This window comes from Monodelphis domestica, chromosome 3 (genome assembly GCF_027887165.1).
Source record: "Monodelphis domestica isolate mMonDom1 chromosome 3, mMonDom1.pri, whole genome shotgun sequence".
Taxonomy (NCBI): Eukaryota; Metazoa; Chordata; class Mammalia; order Didelphimorphia; family Didelphidae; genus Monodelphis; species Monodelphis domestica.
The window spans coordinates 503414968-503423551 of record NC_077229.1 but is presented as its reverse complement, the minus strand read 5'-3'; the positions used below and the strand labels follow the sequence as shown (position 1 = coordinate 503423551).

Genomic DNA, 8584 nt, shown 5'->3' with positions numbered 1-8584 from the left:
CTGTGCTTCTATAAGGAAATTCAGAGCACTGACAAAAGAACTCTAAATGGATAATGAATACTGGGGGGAGGAGGGAGGCAGGATTAGGGAACTTTAAAAAAGATCTGGAAGTTTCTTGCTAACTATTTGAGTTCATTCTTCTCCTATAATAGTGAACAAGTCTATTGGTATTGGTGAAAAGGATTTTGACTGCACTGCCTGTCTACACCTCCTCGTTGGTTTATATTATTGTATTTACTGATTGCTTTAAGTTTTAAATTTTTTAAGTTTATATGTTTTAATTTAATCAATATCTTTCTGAATCATTTTAAACTACTATGATTTGCCTATATTGATCTTTAATTTCTACCTTTACCTCTGCTGAAGAACAAAATATTACTGTGTAAGCCCATGAACATCTTGCCTAAAACCCTTGCCACTAGATTCATTGAAGATCACAATTGTCACATAGATGATGATGGATGGATTTCAACAAAACTGGTTAAAGTTATATACAATCTTTAGAGAATATAATAAGCTAAGAATTTAATTTTAATTTTAAGGGGTCTTCAGAAATAATTTTACATAACTAGTGGTTTCTGAATGGATGATATTTTATATTTATATATGTATATATTATAAAGAATGTTGTATTAAAGGTAGAGAAACAAAGAAATGTTCCTACCAAGGTGCTTCATTTTTATAAATCAGAAAGCCAGAAAAAGGAGCTCCTGCAAAACTCCTCATTTTAATTTACTTCCAGAAGAACAGTATAGATTTCTTGATGATGGTCTAGACTCAAATAAGTTTTACTTTGTTTAAAATTATATATTTGCCAAGGTTGAAAGATTTGCTACATCTGTAAAAATTGTGACAAATATCCATCAATTCATAATTTGTTTTTTTTATGTCATACAGCAACTGATGTGAAATATGATAGTGGGTTTGTTTTCTATTGTAATTAACTGAGCTATTGTGAATTTTGAGGACTTTATGTTCATTATCTTCTGTTACTGTTTTATTCTGAAAATCATCTTGTACTCACACATGATTGACAGTGTGTCACTGATTTTAAGCTATTGATTTTTAAAACTTTTTTTAAAAATAACCTTTGATTATTTTATTGCATGTGCAATGTAATATCTGAGTTTTTCTCTCCTTTTTTTATTTTAAGCAAATGTCAACAGTATTGAGAAGATTTTTCTTTATTTTTTTATTTTGCAGTAATATAAGTTTAAATACATTTGTTCTAATATTAATGCATGCCCAAAAAGCTTTAGACTATAAAAATGATGCCTTTGATTGTTTTAAAAAATTATGGGACTTTGCTTAATGATTCTGTCTGACTCCAGGACAAGAAAATACAAAGAGATCCATTGCACAGAAGCACAAAGCTAAACTGCATAGTGCCAATCGAGCACAAGGTCAAAAGACCAACCAATGCTGGTGGGATTGATGTAATTTTGAGCCAAGACAAGAGGACTTGAACTTGTTTGGGGTTTGAGGTTGTGGCTGTTTTACATGTGTTAAAGGCAGGTCTTCCTTGTCCCATATTCTACCAAGTATCTCAAATTTGGTTCCTACCTGGCTCCTATAATCTAGTCCCTTTTCTGTCTTTTATAGTGTGGCAAACTTTCTATAGTCCTGATTACTGATTGGGTAAATGTATAATTGCTTAAATCATTTAATTGGGCCCTGATTCAAGGACCTGTTATAGATTTGTTTTTCCTTTATTTAGATTTTTTTTTAGATATAAGACTTTTACATTTTGTATTTCATCCACAAGTTATTTTTCTCTTTTATTTGGATTTTTTTCCTGTTTTTGATTTTCTTTTGCAAATTGATTCATATACCTCATAACACAGACATGCATACCTGAGTGATCCCTGTGTTTGTTATTATTCGCCGAGGGGGGCCAAGTTATTATTGTGAACTTTGATTTACATTTGAGAAATTTTAGGATAAGAAACTTCCTACTTCCCAGAATCCAGAATGAGCCATGAAAATAGATTCCTACAGAGATCACATGCTGCACCAGAAGATCCCGAGTGAACTTTGGGAAGTGAATTGAACTATGGGGGGTTAAAATACCTTTGTTTTGAATGTTACTCTTATGCTAAAGGGAACTGCCTCCAAATTGACTTTTTGTCGACCTAGAAATTATTGGTTTTGTTCTCTTTTCCTCTTATCCACAAATTATTTTTAACTGAAAATCTGATTTTATTTTTTAATAAAAAAGGCCTGTGCTCAAATTAAATTTAAAATTCTACTGAAATATCCATCGACAATTTCTCAAATGGCTTTCCATATATTTTAACATTGCTCAGAACTATAATAATGCTTCTGTATTGTTAGTTTATCAGGGTTAACATCCTAAATACCAAAGTTTGGTGCGGTTTTAAGGGAGATAGATGTTTAAAAACAGGATGTAATCCTAAGAAACCCTTAAACTGTAAAAGCCATAAGCAAATTCTGGATAAAAAAAAATCAAATTAAAGCATCGTAATTATAGACAACTGTAGTCTTTAGAAGACAAAGCCAGTTCTCTCTGACATCAGTATTTTGTTTTAAGCTATTAGAGTACTGGGAAACTTGGGGGGGGGGCGGCGGGAGGACCATATCTGACACAATGAAAACAGCAATTAAACAAAGACACTCAAAAACATATTTCTAAGTGTACTCAACCAACTAATGAGAATTAAATTTCAAAATGAGATTTTGTAATACTATGTGTATGAAGATGAAACACTAAGTCTTATTTTAACTCAAAATATCATAATGAAAAATTTCAATTCAAGGGAACAATTTTTTTGTAGAATATTTTTTGAAAAAAAATTCATTTCATGGATTGACTACTATTCAAAAGTCCGAAGTTATTCCATTTATGTTGAAGAGTTATTCTATTATAACCAGTACTTCTTCTAAATGTGGATCCTCTGACATTGCTAATGGCACAAGAGTGCCCTACTCATAAGAGTATCCTACCTCATGAAGTCCATGTTTGGAAGACTTTAGGAATCCATACTACCTCATATCAATAGTCAAAGATTTATTTCCTATTGTTAATGTGAAGGTACTGAAAAGCACATCCAGCATGCCTGCAAATTTGTCTTTTTCCAAGTTAAGGGTAAATATAATCACCATTATGAAAATATTGGCTGCATGACTAACCTCTTTTTTGTACTTTATTTCATTTAAACAGAAGTTTTTGCTTAAGTTTTCATAAATATAGGACTAAAAATGCTTTCTTTTTTTAAAGACAAGAGAGGCAGTGTAACATACAGGAGAGTTAGCCTCAAAGCCAGGAAGCCTAGGGGTTCATGCCCTCCCTCTTGGCTGTTTAACTGGGGAAGTCCCTCAACCTTCCAATGCTCTAGGCAACTCTGCAGTAAGCTGCCATAGGTAGTAGAGTGGGGCTCCTTACAGAGAGTTCCTCAGACAATGAATCATAGGTCCAGTTCCCTTTTATCTCCTTTCTTTAGACATCACTTGTTAGTGAACAAATGCTTCTGGAATAAGGCTCTTGGTCTTTGAAAATGCTCATTTTTAACTCAAAGTAATATAATCTCATTACTTTATTCAACGGATTTGGAAAGAACTATTTCTGCATGATATTATTTGATAGTTCCAATAAATACTAAGAACCACTGTGTAGTTTTACACAAATGACATAGCATAGGCAACAGCCTGCTCTGTATTTACATAAAATAGCAAATCTTCTTTCAAGCATTAAAAAGGGGAAGAGTTAGCAGCTACAATTATATTTTTTAATAGTTACATTTTTAATCTTGATTTTTCTTTTGTAAACATTTCAAACAATTGATTTTCACCCTGCCCCCTTCCAGGTATCAAAACAAGATGAGCAAAAATGACTTGTGAGTGAATATTTATCAACTGGCAACCAGTCCCATAATCCAATGTTATTTTTTAATACAAGTAGAGGTATCTCTTCTTAATTACTACCAGTGACTATATCTCGTCGTTCTATTTAAATAATAAGTACTGGTCAGTTTCAGGAAATCTCCACTATTTTAGAACCGTACTTGGCACTAGGTTACTGCCATTGCAAAATTTTAATATAAGCTCTTCAGAAATAAACAAAAGCACTTTCAAAAATTATCAATTTTACAATTCAGTTTTTAAAGTAATGTTTTTCTCCATACTTAGAATTACTAAAAGCTTCTCTCAACTGAGAAATTCTAGGGAACCAGTTCCACGATGATGATGGTTTGGAGTTGTTTTTAATTTTTTTTTTAAGCAAAGGTTAAACCATATGGAAATGGATTAAATATTATTTTACCCTTGCTTTTTGTATCAAATGGAAATATATACAAAAATTAAAAAAGAAAACCTACAAAATAAAAATTAATGTAAATAAACTTCACCCTATATAATCACAGAAAAGATATACAAAAATCAAAATAAAACACTTCTCAACTTATTTCCAACCCCATCCCCAATAACTCTTGGAGGAAGGGGGGACAGAGCAAACTTTAACATTTTAGTTCAGAACCAGATATTTCCCCACCACATTCACATGGAAGGCTTTAAGGTATTTATAGTAGCAGTGACAGCTTAAAGCTCCACACTATGGAATAAAGGCTACAAAGGGTGCAAAGGTAACTCCCCAACAAAAGGAATAGACTATAAAAGTGGCAGTAAAAGTTTTTCTTATGCTAAGAAAGGCAAACCACCTGGTGTGCTAAAGACAAAAGCTAGCAACATTATAGCAGTAAACTGAAAATAAAAAGCCTACAGGAATTATCCAGATGCTTAAAGAGAAAGAACAATGCAGCAGATAGTCCCCTTAGCAGTCAGTTTTGTTTGTAGGGAAGTGTTGAATTAAATAGTCAAATTTAGCCACATTTACCAATGTTTTAACAAAGCTTCCCAGAGAAATCAGAACAAAACTGGACCTTTTGAGTCAAAAGGCTCAAAGAGGCCTTTTCCATGTCATGTAGCTGAATGAGTTCAAAGATTGGCAATAAAAAGAAATCTTTAAAGATGTGATGGGAACAGGCTTTGAGTTTATCGAACAATCATTCCAAGTTTCTCCAGCACAGGAACACCCTTTTCCTGGTATTCTTGTCTGGTCCTCCAAAAGTTGTCTTTGTCTTTCATGATGTCTGCCAGAACCACACCACCCAGAAACACCGTGTGCTTTCATCGAGGCGGGTCCTCAATATGTATCTTAAATTTCAAAAGTTTTTCCAAGTCTCCCTTTAAGACTCATTCTAGGTACAGTTGCTTAAGTTTGTGTTCCAAATGAGATGGCAGCCCCGGGTACATGGTGGATCCTCCAGAAAGCACAATGTGCTTATAAAATTCAGATCTGGTGTCAATATCAGCAGCCTTGATTGTGTTAAAGAGCAGTTCAGCAATACCCACTCCTTCCATGTTGATCAAAAGAGGCTGAAATAAAGCTTCAGGTGCTTCAAATCTCTCTCCACCAACTTTGATAATTTGGCCAACTGGGAGTGTATAAGATTCAACTAAAACTGTGGTTTCTGTGGCCAGTTTCTGCTCCTGCTCAATATTGTACCCCACATGACAGAGTTTTTCTTTAATCATGCAAACAGTTTCAAAATCAGCAGAATGGTTGAAGGCATATCTTTGAAGCAGAACCAGCTTGATAAGGTAACTGGTAGTATCTCTCCCAGCAATATCTAGTCTTCTGGTAAGATGAGGAAGAGAAAAACCTTCATATACTGGACAAATATGAGTTACACCATCACCAGAGTCCACAACACCACCAGTCAATAAACCTTGAGCATACAAAGCAAGAACAGCCTTGATGGCTACATACAAACCAGATAACTGGTAAGTCTCAGACATGACCTCCACAATCTTCTCCCTGTTTTTTGTTGGGTTCATAGGAGGTTCCGTGAGCAAGATTTTACAATTTCTAGTATCTATGTTAAATTTTTCTGGTCCAAAGGTATCCATAGATATTTCATATCATCCCAGTTTCGAACTATGATAGGATAGTTAACTTCTAACATTGATCGCAATTCACTTGCCTCATCACCAACCATTAGATCCTTGATTTCAATGTTTCCCACTTTGATGGTTGATCTGATAATAGGTCTTCCAAACAAAGCTGGAAAGATGTGTTCTGGAAAATTAGAACCTGCATATTCACACTTGACAAACCCGGTGCCATTGTCACACACCACCACCTTCCTGCCTTGGCTGTCCATTGTGAGCGCTGTAACCCTTCCCTCAACCTCTTTTTGAACCTGCTACTGGGCTGAAGTCAGGCAGTTCTTTTGTTTTAGTTATTATTAATAAAACTTTATAAAATATAATATTTATTGATTATTAATTAAAAAACCCACATTATGAATGATTAGATTATCATTCCCTAGCAAAATTATCTCATACATACTGAGACAATCTGGAATATGTAAATGCTTGCATATTCTGTGACCATAAGAGTTTTTCAATTTGGTGAGCAAAATATATATTTAGCTTACATCACAGTACAGTCATTTGCTTTCTTTACCATGAGGGTGTCTGCCTCAATACTTCTCAAGCAATGTACATTCCCTGTGCCACCTTATCCAGGATCATACTATAGAATGCTATAGATCTTAAATTCTACCCCAAATAGTGTGCCAATACCACCTAAGCTATGCCTCGAGCTTCATGAACATACAAGTGGAACTCCTTGCCATAGTTTGGTATCCCTAATGCTGGGCAGGATAAACCTCAAGTACTCAACTTTTGGGAGTAGCCACTGAATCTTCTTCTTAGAGACCTTACGTCCTCTCTTATAAAATTCAATCAGCAGCCTTTTTGAATCTTCTAAGCATGTCTTTGGATCAGGTGATGCTAGAAGTAAATCGTCAGCTTAGTGCACCAATTTGCTGTGCTTGAACTTGATAGTTGCTAGGTCCCTCTGAAACAATTGGAAGAAAGTAGATCCACTTTCCAAATAGCCCTGAACTAAACTAGTCCAACAGATGTTGATTTTTCCCCTTGATAAAGCAAAAATGTTCTGGGAGTCAGGGTGCAATGGGTTTATAAAATATGCTTTGCTCAGATCAATCACAGCATATCACCTGGTGTAGGGTGGAATTTGTGTAATAATGCCTTTTGGTGAAGGTGTAATAGTATGAGTCTTCTTTATAAAGTTGTTTATTGCCCTAAGATACTCCACAAATCTCCATGAAAAATGTATCATCAGCATTTGGTTTGGTCTTCTTGATGACTAATATTTGACTATTAAATTCAGACACTGTTGGTCTTAAAACATCTTGCTCCAGTAAACTGTTGATACTAGGAGTTATGCCTTGAATAACTTCCTTACTAAGCTTATATTGAGGTATCATAGGAGGTACACCATCCCTGACTTATATCTTTACTGGTGTTGCTGATTTAATTCTATCCTCATCATTCTGATGTTTTGCAAATACTCCTTGTGGAATGTCATTAGGCATTCATACATTGATGTTAATGCATGTAGTTGTTCTGATTTTTCCTCTAATTGTTCAAGGTATGAAAAAGAATAATATTTGAGTGATTGTTTGGGTAGATGTAAATATATGTTCACAGACTGTTCACACTGCAGGGTTGCCCCAATTTTACATTAAAAAATCACATTCTAAGGTTATCTAGACATCCAGGAATTAGGAGGAATGTATGATCAATAGTGAGAGGACCTAATTTAACCATTATGCTTTTGAGCTCTGGGATCTCTTGTACTTCCCTAGTAGCTCCTGCCACTGAAACCATGTTCCCTATGGTAGTATCTCATGGGAATAACTTTAGAACAGATTTGGAAGCACCAGTATTGACGAGAGCTTTATATTCTTTTTTCCCCTCTTTAATCTATACATATGGTTCAGGTGTATCAGTTGTTAATGAACCAGTTGTCATGTTATTGATTTGCACTGCCCCTACATCAGCTGTTGTCTGTATTGTTAGACTAATTAAATTTTTTTTGGTTTAAATCATTTCCTGACTGTTCCCCATTAACTGTATGTGTTTCAATCTGTGTCCTGGTATGTGGTTTTGAATCATGACCATGGCCAGCTACCTGCTGTTTCTCAAGCAGTGGGTCAGAAGCTTCCCCTGCTCTCAGACTGTTGGGACCATGCTGGCTGTTTGGACACTGAGTCACCTTGGCAGTTGCTATTTTCTGAACTCTATGCATATTTTCAAATATGTCTGTTGTATATTATGGTAATAAGTTAACATCCCTTGATTTTGAATTTGATTGGTCATGGCAAACCCTTTTCCAGGTGTACAATCACTTAGATTTGAACTTTCTTTGTTACACAGTAATGATGAAATAATACATACACACATTCAGGTAGTAGAGATTTATTTACATATATACAATTTATGGGCTGTCCTTATTTATGGCACAGCCCTTAATGTCAATGTGAAATTTGTTCATGTTCTAGATATGTCATGGTGGATGCATATTTATTCCAATGAATATGTGGATGTACTTCCCTATATGTGAAGTTAATATGATAGGTGATTAATCTTACATGACCCATTTTCCCAAAGTCCATTTCCCATAATTTAATTCAAAGTTCTTTCCATTTGTCTGTGTGTCTTCCATCCTTTGGTGTTGCTTGAAGTCTGTCACAGG

At 34.8% G+C, this 8584-nt stretch overlaps 1 pseudogene; it reads right to left on the bottom strand.

The window, feature by feature from the left end:
* Positions 1-5007: 5007 nt before the first annotated feature.
* On the bottom strand, positions 5008-6180 carry LOC100018454 (actin-related protein 2-like; annotated as a pseudogene).
* Between the last annotated feature and the right edge of the window lie 2404 nt (positions 6181-8584).